The 17450-nt window shown below is 45.5% G+C and overlaps 6 non-coding genes across 6 annotated transcripts; all 6 read right to left on the reverse strand.

Moving 5' to 3' along the window:
* Positions 1-3175: 3175 nt before the first annotated feature.
* Positions 3176-3246, reverse strand: trnag-gcc (transfer RNA glycine (anticodon GCC)). The gene has a single exon. It is a non-coding gene; the product is annotated as a tRNA-Gly (tRNA).
* Positions 3247-6860: 3614 nt separating this feature from the next.
* trnag-gcc (transfer RNA glycine (anticodon GCC)) lies at positions 6861-6931 on the reverse strand. The gene has a single exon. It is a non-coding gene; the product is annotated as a tRNA-Gly (tRNA).
* A 1159-nt stretch (positions 6932-8090) lies between these two features.
* Positions 8091-8161, reverse strand: trnag-gcc (transfer RNA glycine (anticodon GCC)). The gene has a single exon. It is a non-coding gene; the product is annotated as a tRNA-Gly (tRNA).
* Positions 8162-10158: 1997 nt separating this feature from the next.
* Positions 10159-10229, reverse strand: trnag-gcc (transfer RNA glycine (anticodon GCC)). Its single transcript has one exon. It is a non-coding gene; the product is annotated as a tRNA-Gly (tRNA).
* A 1345-nt stretch (positions 10230-11574) lies between these two features.
* On the reverse strand, positions 11575-11645 carry trnag-gcc (transfer RNA glycine (anticodon GCC)). The gene has a single exon. It is a non-coding gene; the product is annotated as a tRNA-Gly (tRNA).
* Positions 11646-15927: 4282 nt separating this feature from the next.
* On the reverse strand, positions 15928-15998 carry trnag-gcc (transfer RNA glycine (anticodon GCC)). Its single transcript has one exon. It is a non-coding gene; the product is annotated as a tRNA-Gly (tRNA).
* Between the last annotated feature and the right edge of the window lie 1452 nt (positions 15999-17450).

Consider the following 17450-nt stretch of genomic DNA (forward strand, 5'->3'; position numbering starts at 1 on the left):
TATAAATAGATGACTGAGTTAGTGAGAGAGAGAGACAGACACAAATGTCTGGTTGTTACAATAATAGCCATCCTCTTCTATATAGAACGGGGAAAACCATTGGCCGCGAATCAAGCAGACACCTCCCGAGTGGCAGGTGAGATCTCTACCACTGTAGGACCAATGCTCAGGTGACAAGTGTTTGAACCGGCTGAAGGAGGAATAAGTACCAATCAGAACTTTAACCCATAAAACATGAATGATGCAGCCAACACGAGCCAATGAGGCACAGACGAACCTCTGGATGGCACGATGCAGTCATCGTCGTCTATGCAGAAGGAGGAAACAGTACCAATCAGACCCAGACCTCGGGATAACTAAGGCACGGGAAACAGGAGCGTCCGGATGGGACGATGTAGAAAGAGGTACCAATCTTTATAGATAGATGAGTGAGTGAGAGAGAGAGACAGACACAAATGTCTGGTTGTTGCAATAATTTGCCATCCTGTTCAATATAGAACGGGGAAAACCATTGGCCGCGAATCGAGCAATGAATTCCTGCGTGGCAGCTGAGATCTCTACCACTGTAGGACCAATGCTCAGGTGACAAGGGTATCAAGTGGATGAACGAGGAATAAGTACCAATCAGACTTGGACCTCGGGATTACTAAGGCGCGGGAAACAGGAACGTCCGGATGGGATGATGTAGAAAGAAGTACCAATCATTATAGATAGATGAGTGAGTGAGTGACAGAGAGAGAGAGACAGACACAAATGTCTGGTTGTTACAATAATAGCCATCCTCTTCTACATAGAATGGGGAAAACCATTGGCCGTGAATCAAGCAACAACCTCCCGAGTGGAAGGTGAGATCTCTACCATTGTCGGACCAATGGTCAGGTGACAAGGGTTTCAAATGGTTGAACGATGAATAAGTACCAATCAGACTTACACCTCGGGATAACTAAGGCACGGGAAACAGGAACGTCCGGATGGGACGATGTAGAAAGAGGTACCAATCTCTATAGATAGATGAGTGAGTGAGAGAGAGGGACAGACACAAATATCTGGTTGTTACAATAATAGCCATCCTCTTCTACATAGAATGGGGAAAACCATTGGCCGCGAATCAAGCAACAACCTCCCTAGTGGAAGGTGAGATCTCTACCACTGTCGGACCAATGGTCAGGTGACAAGGGTTTCAAATGGTTGAACGATGAATAAGTACCAATCAGACTTAGACCTCAGGATGACTAAGGCGCGGGTATCAGGAACGTCCAGATGGGACGAAGTAGAAAGAAGTACCAATCATTATAAATAGATGACTGAGTTAGTGAGAGAGAGAGACAGACACAAATGTCTGGTTGTTACAATAATAGCCATCCTCTTCTATATAGAACGGGGAAAACCATTGGCCGCGAATCAAGCAGACACCTCCCGAGTGGCAGGTGAGATCTCTACCACTGTAGGACCAATGCTCAGGTGACAAGTGTTTGAACCGGCTGAAGGAGGAATAAGTACCAATCAGAACTTTAACCCATAAAACATGAATGATGCAGCCAACACGAGCCAATGAGGCACAGACGAACCTCTGGATGGCACGATGCAGTCATCGTCGTCTATGCAGAAGGAGGAAACAGTACCAATCAGACCCAGACCTCGGGATAACTAAGGCACGGGAAACAGGAACGTCCGGATGGGACGATGTAGAAAGAGGTACCAATCTTTATAGATAGATGAGTGAGTGAGAGAGAGAGACAGACACAAATGTCTGGTTGTTGCAATTATTTGCCATCCTGTTCTATATAGAACGGGGAAAACCATTGGCCGCGAATCGAGCAATGAATTCCTGCGTGGCAGCTGAGATCTCTACCACTGTAGGACCAATGCTCAGGTGACAAGGGTTTCAAATGGTTGAACGATGAATAAGTACCAATCAGACTTAGACCTCGGGATAACTAAGGCACGGGAAACAGGAACGTCCGGATGGGACGATGTAGAAAGAGGTACCTATCTCTATAGATAGATGAGTGAGTGAGAGAGAGAGACAGACACAAATGTCTGGTTGTTACAATAATAGCCATCCTCTTCTACATAGAATGGGGAAAACCATTGGCCGCGAATCAAGCAACAACCTCCCTAGTGGAAGGTGAGATCTCTACCACTGTCGGACCAATGGTCAGGTGACAAGGGTTTCAAATGGTTGAACGATGAATAAGTACCAATCAGAATTAGACCTCAGGAATACTAAGGCGCGGGTATCAGGAACGTCCAGATGGGACGAAGTAGAAAGAAGTACCAATCATTATAAATAGATGACTGAGTTAGTGAGAGAGAGAGACAGACACAAATGTCTGGTTGTTACAATAATAGCCATCCTCTTCTATATAGATCGGGGATAACCATTGTCCGCGAATCAAGCAACAACCTCCCGAGTGGCAGGTGAGATCGCTACCACTGTCGGACCAATGCTCAGGTGACAAGGATTTCAAGTGGATGAAAGAGGAATAAGTTCCAATCATACCCAGACCTCGGGATAACTAAGGCACTGGAAACAGGAACGTCCGGATGGGACGATGTAGAAAGAGGTACCAATCTTTATAGATAGATGAGTGAGTGAGAGAGAGAGACAGACACAAATGTCTGGTTGTTACAATAATAGCCATCCTCTTCTACATAGAATGGGGAAAACCATTGGCCGCGAATCAAGCAACAACCTCCAGAGTGGAAGGTGAGATATCTACCACTGTAGCACAAATGCTCAGGTGACAAGGGTTTCAAGTGGATGAACGAGGAATAAGTAACGATGAGACTTAGATCTCGGGATTACTAAGTCACAGGTTACAGTAACGTCCGGATGGGATGATGTAGAAAGAAGTACCAATCATTATAGATAGATGAGTGAGTGAGTGAAAGAGAGAGAGAGACAGACACAAATGTCTGGTTGTTACAATAATAGCCATCCTCTTCTACATAGAATGGGGAAAGCCATTGGCCGCGAATCAAGCAACAACCTCCCGAGTGGCAGGTGAGATCTCTACCACTGTCGGACCAATGCTCAGGTGACAAGGGTTTCAAGTGGGTGAACGAGGAATAAGTACCGATGAGACTTAGATCTCGGGATTACTAAGTCAGGGTTACAGTAACGCCCGTATGGGACGATGTAATCATTGTCTTCTTTGCAGAACGAGGAAAATGCATTGGCCGGGAATCGAACCCGAGCCTCCCGCGTGGCAGGCGAGAATTCTACCACTGAACAACCAATGCTCAGGTTATGAAAATCTTAAGTGGTTGAATGGGAAAGAAGTACTAATCAATATAGATAATAGGATAGATGAGTGAGTGAGTGAGACAGACACAAATGTCTGGTTGTTGCAATTATTTGCCATCCTCTAGTATATAGAACGAGGAAAACCATTGGCCGCGAATCAAGTAAAGGCCTCCCGAGTGGCAGGTGAGGTCTCTACGTCTGTAGGACCAATGCTCAGGTGAAAAGGGTTTCGAGTAGTTGAACAAGGAATAAGTAACAATCATTATAGATAGATGAGTGAGTGAGTGAAAGAGAGAGAGAGACAGACACAAATGTCTGGTTGTTACAATAATAGCCATCCTCTTCTATATAGATCGAGGATAACCATTGGCCGCGAATCAAGCAACAACCTCCCGAGTGGCAGGTGAGATCTCTACTACTGTCGGACCAATGGTCAGGTGACAAGGGTTTGAAATGGTTGAACGATGAATAAGTACCAATCAGACCAAGACCTCGGGATTACTAAGGCGCGGGAAACAGGAACGTACGTATGGGATGATGTAGAAAGAGGTACCAATCTTTATAGATAGATGAGTGAGTGAGAGAGAGAGACAGACACAAATGTCTGGTTGTTGCAATTATTTGCCATCCTGTTCTATATAGAACGGGGAAAACCATTGGCCGCGAATCAAGCAATGAATTCCCGAGTGGCAGCTGAGATCTCTACCACTGTGGGACCAATGCTCAGGTGACATGGGTTTCAAATGGTTGAAAGAGGAATAAGTTCCAATCATACCCAGACCTCGGGATAACTAGGGCACGGGAAACAGGAACGTCTGGATGGGACGATGTAGAAAGAGGTACCAATCTTTATAGATAGATGAGTGAGTGAGAGAGAGAGACAGACACAAATGTCTGGTTGTTGCAATAATTTGCCATCCTGTTCAATATAGAACGGGGAAAACCATTGGCCGCGAATCGAGCAATGAATTCCTGCGTGGCAGCTGAGATCTTTACCACTGTAGGACCAATGCTCAGGTGACAAGGGTATCAAGTGGATGAACGAGGAATAAGTACCAATCAGACTTGGACCTCGGGATTACTAAGGCGCGGGAAACAGGAACGTACGGATGGGATGATGTAGAAAGAAGTACCAATCATTATAGATAGATGAGTGAGTGAGTGAAAGAGAGAGAGAGACAGACACAAATGTCTGGTTGTTACAATAATAGCCATCCTCTTCTACATAGAATGGGGAAAACCATTGGCCGTGAATCAAGCAACAACCTCCCGAGTGGAAGGTGAGATCTCTACCATTGTCGGACCAATGGTCAGGTGACAAGGGTTTCAAATGGTTGAACGATGAATAAGTACCAATCAGACTTACACCTCGGGATAACTAAGGCACGGGAAACAGGAACGTCCGGATGGGACGATGTAGAAAGAGGTACCAATCTCTATAGATAGATGAGTGAGTGAGAGAGAGGGACAGACACAAATATCTGGTTGTTACAATAATAGCCATCCTCTTCTACATAGAATGGGGAAAACCATTGGCCGCGAATCAAGCAACAACCTCCCTAGTGGAAGGTGAGATCTCTACCACTGTCGGACCAATGGTCAGGTGACAAGGGTTTCAAATGGTTGAACGATGAATAAGTACCAATCAGACTTAGACCTCAGGATGACTAAGGCGCGGGTATCAGGAACGTCCAGATGGGACGAAGTAGAAAGAAGTACCAATCATTATAAATAGATGACTGAGTTAGTGAGAGAGAGAGACAGACACAAATGTCTGGTTGTTACAATAATAGCCATCCTCTTCTATATAGAACGGGGAAAACCATTGGCCGCGAATCAAGCAGACACCTCCCGAGTGGCAGGTGAGATCTCTACCACTGTAGGACCAATGCTCAGGTGACAAGTGTTTGAACCGGCTGAAGGAGGAATAAGTACCAATCAGAACTTTAACCCATAAAACATGAATGATGCAGCCAACACGAGCCAATGAGGCACAGACGAACCTCTGGATGGCACGATGCAGTCATCGTCGTCTATGCAGAAGGAGGAAACAGTACCAATCAGACCCAGACCTCGGGATAACTAAGGCACGGGAAACAGGAACGTCCGGATGGGACGATGTAGAAAGAGGTACCAATCTTTATAGATAGATGAGTGAGTGAGAGAGAGAGACAGACACAAATGTCTGGTTGTTGCAATTATTTGCCATCCTGTTCTATATAGAACGGGGAAAACCATTGGCCGCGAATCGAGCAATGAATTCCTGCGTGGCAGCTGAGATCTCTACCACTGTAGGACCAATGCTCAGGTGACAAGGGTTTCAAATGGTTGAACGATGAATAAGTACCAATCAGACTTAGACCTCGGGATAACTAAGGCACGGGAAACAGGAACGTCCGGATGGGACGATGTAGAAAGAGGTACCTATCTCTATAGATAGATGAGTGAGTGAGAGAGAGAGACAGACACAAATGTCTGGTTGTTACAATAATAGCCATCCTCTTCTACATAGAATGGGGAAAACCATTGGCCGCGAATCAAGCAACAACCTCCCTAGTGGAAGGTGAGATCTCTACCACTGTCGGACCAATGGTCAGGTGACAAGGGTTTCAAATGGTTGAACGATGAATAAGTACCAATCAGACTTAGGCCTCAGGAATACTAAGGCGCGGGTATCAGGAACGTCCAGATGGGACGAAGTAGAAAGAAGTACCAATCATTATAAATAGATGACTGAGTTAGTGAGAGAGAGAGACAGACACAAATGTCTGGTTGTTACAATAATAGCCATCCTCTTCTATATAGATCGGGGATAACCATTGTCCGCGAATCAAGCAACAACCTCCCGAGTGGCAGGTGAGATCGCTACCACTGTCGGACCAATGCTCAGGTGACAAGGGTTTCAAGTGGATGAAAGAGGAATAAGTTCCAATCATACCCAGACCTCGGGATAACTAAGGCACTGGAAACAGGAACGTCCGGATGGGACGATGTAGAAAGAGGTACCAATCTTTATAGATAGATGAGTGAGTGAGAGAGAGAGACAGACATAAATGTCTGGTTGTTACAATAATAGCCATCCTCTTCTACATAGAATGGGGAAAACCATTGGCCGCGAATCAAGCAACAACCTCCAGAGTGGAAGGTGAGATATCTACCACTGTAGCACAAATGCTCAGGTGACAAGGGTTTCAAGTGGATGAACGAGGAATAAGTAACGATGAGACTTAGATCTCGGGATTACTAAGTCACAGGTTACAGTAACGTCCGGATGGGATGATGTAGAAAGAAGTACCAATCATTATAGATAGATGAGTGAGTGAGTGAAAGAGAGAGAGAGACAGACACAAATGTCTGGTTGTTACAATAATAGCCATCCTCTTCTACATAGAATGGGGAAAGCCATTGGCCGCGAATCAAGCAACAACCTCCCGAGTGGCAGGTGAGATCTCTACCACTGTCGGACCAATGCTCAGGTGACAAGGGTTTCAAGTGGGTGAACGAGGAATAAGTACCGATGAGACTTAGATCTCGGGATTACTAAGTCAGGGTTACAGTAACGCCCGTATGGGACGATGTAATCATTGTCTTCTTTGCAGAACGAGGAAAATGCATTGGCCGGGAATCGAACCCGTGCCTCCCGCGTGGCAGGCGAGAATTCTACCACTGAACAACCAATGCTCAGGTTATGAAAATCTTAAGTGGTTGAATGGGAAAGAAGTACTAATCAATATAGATAATAGGATAGATGAGTGAGTGAGTGAGACAGACACAAATGTCTGGTTGTTGCAATTATTTGCCATCCTCTAGTATATAGAACGAGGAAAACCATTGGCCGCGAATCAAGTAAAGGCCTCCCGAGTGGCAGGTGAGGTCTCTACGTCTGTAGGACCAATGCTCAGGTGAAAAGGGTTTCGAGTAGTTGAACAAGGAATAAGTAACAATCATTATAGATAGATGAGTGAGTGAGTGAAAGAGAGAGAGAGACAGACACAAATGTCTGGTTGTTACAATAATAGCCATCCTCTTCTATATAGATCGAGGATAACCATTGGCCGCGAATCAAGCAACAACCTCCCGAGTGGCAGGTGAGATCTCTACTACTGTCGGACCAATGGTCAGGTGACAAGGGTTTGAAATGGTTGAACGATGAATAAGTACCAATCAGACCAAGACCTCGGGATTACTAAGGCGCGGGAAACAGGAACGTACGTATGGGATGATGTAGAAAGAGGTACCAATCTTTATAGATAGATGAGTGAGTGAGAGAGAGAGACAGACACAAATGTCTGGTTGTAGCAATTATTTGCCATCCTGTTCTATATAGAACGGGGAAAACCATTGGCCGCGAATCAAGCAATGAATTCCCGAGTGGCAGCTGAGATCTCTACCACTGTGGGACCAATGCTCAGGTGACATGGGTTTCAAATGGTAGAAAGAGGAATAAGTTCCAATCATACCCAGACCTCGGGATAACTAGGGCACGGGAAACAGGAACGTCTGGATGGGACGATGTAGAAAGAGGTACCAATCTTTACAGATAGATGAGTGAGTGAGTGAGAGAGAGAGACAGACACAAATGTCTGGTTGTTACAATAATAGCCATCCTCTTCTGTATAGATCGAGGATAACCATTGGCCGCGAATCAAGCAACAACCTCCCGAGTGGATGGTGAGATCTCTACCACTGTAGCACAAATGCTCAGGTGACAAGGGTTTCAAGTGGATGAAAGAGGAATAAGTACAGATGAGACTTAGATCTCGGGATTACTAAGTCACGGGTTACAGTATCGTCCGGATGGGACGATGTAATCATTGTCTTCTTTGCAGAACGAGGAAAATGCATTGGCCGGGAATCGAACCCGGGTCTCCCGCGTGGCAGGCGAGAATTCTACAACTGAACAACCAATGCTCAGGTTATGAAAATCTAAAGTGGTTGAATGTGAAAGAAGTACCAATCATTAAAGATAATTGGATAGATGAGTGAGTGAGTGAGACAGACACAAATGTCTGGTTGTTGCAATTATTTGCCATCCTCTACTATATAGAACGGGGAAAACCATTGGCCGCGAATCAAGCAAAGGCCTCCCGAGTAGCAGGTGAGGTCTCTACGTCTGTAGGACCAATGCTCAGGTGACAAGGGTTTCGAGGGGTTGAACAAGGAATAAGTAACAATCATTATAGATAGATGAGTGAGTGAAAGAGAGAGAGAGACAGACACAAATGTCTGGTTGTTACAATAATAGCCATCCTCTTCTATATAGATCGAGGATAACCATTGGCCGCGAATCAAGCAACAACCTCCCGAGTGGCAGGTGAGATTTCTAATACTGTCGGACCAATGGTCAGGTGACAAGGGTTTGACATGGTTGAACGATGAATAAGTACCAATCAGACCAAGACCTCGGGATTACTAAGGCGCGGGAAACAGGAACGTCCGGATGGGATGATGTAGAAAGAAGTACCAATCATTATAGATAGATGAGTGAGTGAGTGACAGAGAGAGAGAGACAAATGTCTGGTTGTAACAATAATAGCTAACCTCTTCTATATAGAACGGAGAAAAAAATTGGCCGCGAATCAAGCAGACACCTCCCGAGTGGCAGGTGAGATCTCAACCACTGTAGGACCAATTCTCAGGTGATAAGTGTTTGAACCGGCTGAAGGAGGAATAAGTACCAATCAGAACTTTAACCCATAGAACATGAATGATGCAGCCAACACGAGCCAATGAGGCACAGACGAACCTCTGGATGGCACGATGCAGTCATCGTCGTCTATGCAGAAGGAGGAAAAAGTACCAATCAGACCCAGACCTCAGGATTACTAAGGCGCGGGTATCAGGAACGTCCAGATGGGACGAAGTAGAAAGAAGTACCAATCATTATAAATAGATGACTGAGTTAGTGAGAGAGAGAGACAGAAAGACACAAATGTCTGGTTGTTGCAAATATTTGCCATCCTGTTCTATATAGAACGGGGAAAACCATTGGCCGCGAATCAAGCAAAGGCCTCCCGAGTTGCAGGTGAGGTCTCTACGTCTGTAGGACCAATGCTCAGGTGACAAGGGTTTGAAATGGTTGAACGATGAATAAGTACCAATCAGACCAAGACCTCGGGATTACAAAGGCGCGGGAAACAGGAACGTCCGGATGGGATGATGTAGAAAGAAGTACCAATCATTATTAATAGATGACTGAGTTAGTGAGAGAGAGAGAGACAGGCACAAATGTCTGGTTGTTACAATAATAGCCATCGTCTTCTACATAGAATGGGGAAAACCATTGGCCGCGAATCAAGCAACAACCTCCCGAGTGGCAGGTGAGATCTCTACCTCTGTCCGACCAATGCTCAGGTGATAAGGGTTTCAAGTGGATGAACGAGGAATAATTACCAATGAGAAATTTAACCCATAAAACATGAATGATGCAGCTAACACGAGCCAATGAGGCACAGACGAACCTCTGGATGGCACGATGCAGTCATCGTCGTCTATGCAGAAGGAGGAAAAAGTACCAATCAGACCCAGACCTCAGGATTACTAAGGCGCGGGAAACAGGAACGTCCGGATGGGATGATGTAGAAAGAAGTACCAATCATTATAGATAGATGAGTGAGTGAGTGAAAGAGAGAGAGAGACAGACACAAATGTCTGGTTGTTACAATAATAGCCATCCTCTTCTACATAGAATGGGGAAAACCATTGGCTGCGAATCAAGCAACAACCTCCCGAGTGGCAGGTGAGATCTCTACCACTGTAGCACAAATTCTCAGGTGACAAGGGTTTCAAGTGGATGAAAGAGGAATAAGTACCGATGAGACTTAGATCTCGGGATTACTAAGTCACGGGTTACAGTAACGTCCGGATGGGACGATGTAATCATTGTCTTCTTTGCAGTACGAGGTAAATGCATTGGCCGGGAATCTAACCCGGGCCTCCCGCGTGGCAGGCGAGAATTCTACCACTGAACAACCAATGCTCAGGTTATGAAAATCTTAAGTGCTTGAATGGGAAAGAAGTACTAATCATTAAAGATAATTGGATAGATGAGTGAGTGAGTGAGACAGACACAAATGTCTGGTTGTAGCAATTATTTGCCATCCTCTACTATATAGAACGGGGAAAACCATTGGCCGCGAATCAAGCAGACACCTCCCGAGTGGCAGGTGAGATCTCTACCACTGTAGGACCAATGCTCAGGTGACAAATGTTTGAACCGGCTGAAGGAGGAATAAGTACCAATCAGAACTTTAACCCATAAAACATGAATGATGCAGCCAACACGAGCCAATGAGGCACAGACGAACCTCTGGATGGCACGATGCAGTCATCATCGTCTATGCAGAAGGAGGAAAAAGTACCAATCAGACCCAGACCTCGGGATAACTAAGGCACGGGAAACAGGAACGTCCGGATGGGACGATGTAGAAAGAGGTACCAATCTTTATAGATAGATGAGTGAGTGAGAGAGAGAGACAGACACAAATGTCTGGTTGTTGCAATTATTTGCCATCCTGTTCTATATAGAACGGGGAAAACCATTGGCCGCGAATCGAGCAATGAATTCCTGCGTGGCAGCTGAGATCTCTACCACTGTAGGACCAATGCTCAGGTGACAAGGGTATCAAGTGGATGAACGAGGAATAAGTACCAATCAGACCAAGACCTCGGGATTACTAAGGCGCGGGAAACAGGAACGTCCGGATGGGACGATGTAGAAAGAGGTACCAATCTTTATAGATAGATGAGTGAGTGAGAGAGAGAGACAGACACAAATGTGTGGTTGTTACAATAATAGCCATCCTCTTCTATATAGATCGGGGATAACCATTGGCCGCGAATCAAGCAACAACCTCCCGAGTGGAAGGTGAGATATCTACCACTGTAGCACAAATGCTCAGGTGACAAGGGTTTCAAGAGGATGAAAGAGGAATAAGTTCCAATCATACCCAGACCTCGGGATAACTAAGGCACTGGAAACAGGAACGTCCGGATGGGACGATGTAGAAAGAGGTACCAATCTTTATAGATAGATGAGTGAGTGAGAGAGAGAGACAGACACAAATGTCTGGTTGTTACAATAATAGCCATCCTCTTCTACATAGAATGGGGAAAACCATTGGCCGCGAATGAAGCAACAACCTCCCGAGTGGCAGGTGAGATCTCTACCACTGTCGGACCAATGCTCAGGTGACAAGGGTTTCAAGTGGATGAACGAGGAATAAGTACCGATGAGACTTAGATCTCGGGATTACTAAGTCAGGGTTACAGTAACGCCCGTATGGGACGATGTAATCATTGTCTTCTTTGCAGAACGAGGAAAATGCTTTGGCCGGGAATCGAATCCGGGCCTCCCGCGTGGCAGGCGAGAATTCTACCACTGAACAACCAATGCTAAGGTTATGAAAATTTTAAGTGGTTGAATGGGAAAGAAGTACTAATCATTATAGATTATAGGATAGATGAGTGAGTGAGTGAGACAGACACAAATGTCTGGTTGTTGCAATTATTTGCCATCCTCTACTATATAGAACGGGGAAAACCATTGGCCGCGAATCAAGCAGACACCTCCCGAGTGGCAGGTGAGATCTCTACCAATGTAGGACCAATGCTCAGGTGACAAGTGTTTGAACCGGCTGAAGGAGGAATAAGTACCAATCAGAACTTTAACCCATAAAACATGAATGATGCAGCCAACACGAGCCAATGAGGCACAGACGAACCTCTGGATGGCACGATGCAGTCATCGTCGTCTATGCAGAAGGAGGAAAAAGTACCAATCAGACCCAGACCTCGGGATAACTAAGGCACGGGAAACAGGAACGTCCGGATGGGACGATGTAGAAAGAGGTACCAATCTTTTTAGATAGATGAGTGAGTGAGAGAGAGAGACAGACACAAATGTCTGGTTGTTGCAATAATTTGCCATCCTGTTCTATATAGAACGGGGAAAACCATTGGCCGCGAATTGAGCAATGAATTCCTGCGTGGCAGCTGAGATCTCTACCACTGTAGGACCAATGCTCAGGTGACAAGGGTATCAAGTGGATGAACGAGGAATAAGTACCAATCAGACTTAGACCTCGGGATAACTAAGGCACGGGAAACAGGAACGTCCGGATGGGACGATGTAGAAAGAGGTACCAATCTCTATAGATAGATGAGTGAGTGAGAGAGAGAGACAGACACAAATGTCTGGTTGTTACAATAATAGCCATCCTCTTCTACATAGAATGGGGAAAACCATTGGCCGCGAATCAAGCAACAACCTCCCTAGTGGAAGGTGAGATCTCTACCACTGTCGGACCAATGGTCAGGTGACAAGGGTTTCAAATGGTTGAACGATGAATAAGTACCAATCAGACTTAGACCTCAGGATTACTAAGGCGCGGGTATCAGGATCGTCCAGATGGGACGAAGTAGAAAGAAGTACCAATCATTATAAATAGATGACTGAGTTAGTGAGAGAGAGAGACAGACACAAATGTCTGGTTGTTACAATAATAGCCATCCTCTTCTATATAGATCGGGGATAACCATTGTCCGCGAATCAAGCAACAACCTCCCGAGTGGCCGGTGAGATCGCTACCACTGGCGGACCAATGCTCAGGTGACAAGGGTTTCAAGTGGATGAAAGAGGAATAAGTTCCAATCATACCCAGACCTCGGGATAACTAAGGCACTGGAAACAGGAACGTCCGGATGGGACAATGTAGAAAGAGGTACCAATCTTTATAGATAGATGAGTGAGTGAGAGAGAGAGACAGACACAAATGTCTGGTTATTACAATAATAGCCATCCTCTTCTACATAGAATGGGGAAAACCATTGGCCGCGAATCAAGCAACAACCTCCCGAGTGGAAGGTGAGATATCTACCAGTGTAGCACAAATGCTCAGGTGACAAGGGTTTCAAGTGGATGAACGAGGAATAAGTAACGATGAGACTTAGATCTCGGGATTACTAAGTCACAGGTTACAGTAACGTCCGGATGGGATGATGTAGAAAGAAGTACCAATCATTATAGATAGATGAGTGAGTGAGTGAAAGAGAGAGAGAGAGACAGACACAAATGTCTGGTTGTTACAATAATTCCCATCCTCTTCTATATAGAACGGAGAAAAAAATTGGCCACGAATCAAGCAGACACCTCCGAGTGGCAGGTGAGATCTCTACCACTGTAGGACCAATTCTCAGGTGATAGGTGTTTGAACCGGCTGAAGGAGGAATAAGTACCAATCAGAACTTTAACCCATAAAACATGAATGATGCAGCCAACACGAGCCAATGAGGCACAGACGAACCTCTGGATGGCACGATGCAGTCATCATCGTCTATGCAGAAGGAGGAAAAAGTACCAATCAGACCCAGACCTCAGGATTACAAAGGCGCGGGTATCAGGAACGTCCAGATGGGACGAAGTAGAAAGAAGTACCAATCATTATAAATAGATGACAGAGTAAGTGAGAGAGAGAGAGAGACAGACACAAATGTCTGGTTGTTGCAATGATTTGCCATCCTCTACTATATAGAACGAGGAAAACCATTGGCCGCGAATCAAGCAAAGGCCTCCCGAGTGGCAGGTGAGGTCTCTACGTCTGTAGGACCAATGCTCAGGTGACAAGGGTTTCGAGTAGTTGAACAAGAAATAAGTAACAATCATTATAGATAGATGAGTGAGTGAGTGACAGAGAGAGAGAGACAATTGTCTGGTTGTTACAATAATAGCTAACCTCTTCTATATAGAACGGAGAAAAAAATTGGCCGCGAATCAAGCAGACACCTCCCGAGTGGCAGGTGAGATCTCTACCACTGTAGGACCAATTCTCAGGTGATAAGTGTTTGAACCGGCTGAAGGAGGAATAAGTACCAATCAGAACTTTAACCCATAAAACATGAATGATGCAGCCAACACGAGCCAATGAGGCACAGACGAACCTCTGGATGGCACGATGCAGTCATCGTCGTCTATGCAGAAGGAGGAAAACGTACCAATCAGACCCAGACCTCAGGATTACTAAGGCGCGGGTATCAGGAACGTCCAGATGGGACGAAGTAGAAAGAAGTACCAATCATTATAAATAGATGACTGAGTTAGTGAGAGAGAGAGACAGACACAAATGTCTGGTTGTTACAATAATAGCCATCTTCTTCTATATAGATCGAGGATAACCATTGGCCGCGAATCAAGCAACAACCTCCCGAGTGGCAGGTGAGATCTCTAATACTGTCGAACCAATGGTCAGGTGACAAGGGTTTGAAATGGTTGAACGATGAATAAGTACCAATCAGACCAAGACCTCGGGATTACTAAGGCGCGGGAAACAGGAACGTCCGGATGGGATGATGTAGAAAGAAGTACCAATCATTATAGATAGATGAGTGAGTGAGTGAAAGAGAGAGAGAGAGACAGACACAAATGTCTGGTTGTTACAATAATTCCCATCCTCTTCTATATAGAACGGAGAAAAAAATTGGCCACGAATCAAGCAGACACCTCCGAGTGGCAGGTGAGATCTCTACCACTGTAGGACCAATGCTCAGGTGACAAGTGTTTGAACCGGCTGAAGGAGGAATAAGTACCAATCAGAACTTTAACCCATAAAACATGAATGATGCAGCCAACACGAGCCAATGAGGCACAGACGAACCTCTGGATGTCACGATGCAGTCATCGTCGTCTATGCAGAAGGAGGAAAAAGTACCAATCAGACCCAGACCTCGGGATAACTAAGGCACGGGAAACAGGAACGTCCGGATGGGACGATGTAGAAAGAGGTACCAATCTTTTTAGATAGATGAGTGAGTGAGAGAGAGAGACAGACACAAATGTCTGGTTGTTGCAATTATTTGCCATCCTGTTCTATATAGAACGGGGAAAACCATTGGCCGCGAATCGAGCAATTAATTCCTGCGTGGCAGCTGAGATCTCTACCACTGTAGGACCAATGCTCAGGTGACAAGGGTATCAAGTGGATGATCGAGGAATAAGTACCAATCAGACCAAGACCTCGGGATTACTAAGGCGCGGGAAACAGGAACGTCCGGATGGGATGATGTAGAAAGAAGTACCAATCATTATAGATAGATGAGTGAGTGAGTGAAAGAGAGAGAGAGACAGACACAAATGTCTGGTTGTTACAATAATAGCCATCCTCTTCTACATAGAATGGGGAAAACCATTGGCCGCGAATCAAGCAACAACCTCCCGAATGGAAGGTGAGATCTCTACCACTGTCGGACCAATGGTCAGGTGACAAGGGTTTCAAATGGTTGAACGATGAATAAGTACCAATCAGACTTAGACCTCGGGATAACTAAGGCACGGGAAACAGGAACGTCCGGATGGGACGATGTAGAAAGAGGTACCAATCTCTATAGATAGATGAGTGAGTGAGAGAGAGAGACAGACACAAATGTCTGGTTGTTACAATAATAGCCATCCTCTTCTACATAGAATGGGGAAAACCATTGGCCGCGAATCAAGCAACAACCTCCCTAGTGGAAGGTGAGATCTCTACCACTGTCGGACCAATGGTCAGGTGACAAGGGTTTCAAATGGTTGAACGATGAATAAGTACCAATCAGACTTAGACCTCGGGATTACTAAGTCACAGGTTACAGTAACGCCCGTATGGGACGATGTAATCATTGTCTTCTTTGCAGAACGAGGAAAATGCATTGGCCGGGAATCGAACCCGGGCCTCCCGCGTGGCAGGCGAGAATTCTACCACTGAACAACCAATGCTCAGGTTATGAAAATCTTAAGTGGTTGAATGGGAAAGAAGTACTAATCATTAAAGATAACTGGATAGATGGGTGAGTGAGTGAGACAGACACAAATGTCTGGTTGTAGCAATTATTTGCCATCCTCTACTATATAGAACGGGGAAAACCATTGGCCGCGAATCAAGCAGACACCTCCCGAGTGGCAGGTGAGATCTCTACCACTGTAGGACCAATGCTCAGGTGACAAGTGTTTGAACCGGCTGAAGGAGGAATAAGTACCAATCAGAACTTTAACCCATAAAACATGAATGATGCAGCCAACACGAGCCAATGAGGCACAGACGAACCTCTGGATGGCACGATGCAGTCATCGTCGTCTATGCAGAAGGAGGAAAAAGTACCAATCAGACCCAGACCTCGGGATAACTAAGGCACGGGAAACAGGAACGTCCGGATGGGACGATGTAGAAAGAGGTACCAATCTTTTTAGATAGATGAGTGAGTGAGAGAGAGAGACAGACACAAATGTCTGGTTGTTGCAATAATTTGCCATCCTGTTCTATATAGAACGGGGAAAACCATTGGCCGCGAATTGAGCAATGAATTCCTGCGTGGCAGCTGAGATCTCTACCACTGTAGGACCAATGCTCAGGTGACAAGGGTATCAAGTGGATGAACGAGGAATAAGTACCAATCAGACTTAGACCTCGGGATAACTAAGGCACGGGAAACAGGAACGTCCGGATGGGACGATGTAGAAAGAGGTACCAATCTCTATAGATAGATGAGTGAGTGAGAGAGAGAGACAGACACAAATGTCTGGTTGTTACAATAATAGCCATCCTCTTCTACATAGAATGGGGAAAACCATTGGCCGCGAATCAAGCAACAACCTCCCTAGTGGAAGGTGAGATCTCTACCACTGTCGGACCAATGGTCAGGTGACAAGGGTTTCAAATGGTTGAACGATGAATAAGTACCAATCAGACTTAGACCTCAGGATTACTAAGGCGCGGGTATCAGGAACGTCCAGATGGGACGAAGTAGAAAGAAGTACCAATCATTATAAATAGATGACTGAGTTAGTGAGAGAGAGAGACAGACACAAATGTCTGGTTGTTACAATAATAGCCATCCTCTTCTATATAGATCGGGGATAACCATTGTCCGCGAATCAAGCAACAACCTCCCGAGTGGCCGGTGAGATCGCTACCACTGGCGGACCAATGCTCAGGTGACAAGGGTTTCAAGTGGATGAAAGAGGAATAAGTTCCAATCATACCCAGACCTCGGGATAACTAAGGCACTGGAAACAGGAACGTCCGGATGGGACAATGTAGAAAGAGGTACCAATCTTTATAGATAGATGAGTGAGTGAGAGAGAGAGACAGACACAAATGTCTGGTTATTACAATAATAGCCATCCTCTTCTACATAGAATGGGGAAAACCATTGGCCGCGAATCAAGCAA

Source organism: Amia ocellicauda, chromosome 20, assembly GCF_036373705.1.
Source record: "Amia ocellicauda isolate fAmiCal2 chromosome 20, fAmiCal2.hap1, whole genome shotgun sequence".
Taxonomy (NCBI): Eukaryota; Metazoa; Chordata; class Actinopteri; order Amiiformes; family Amiidae; genus Amia; species Amia ocellicauda.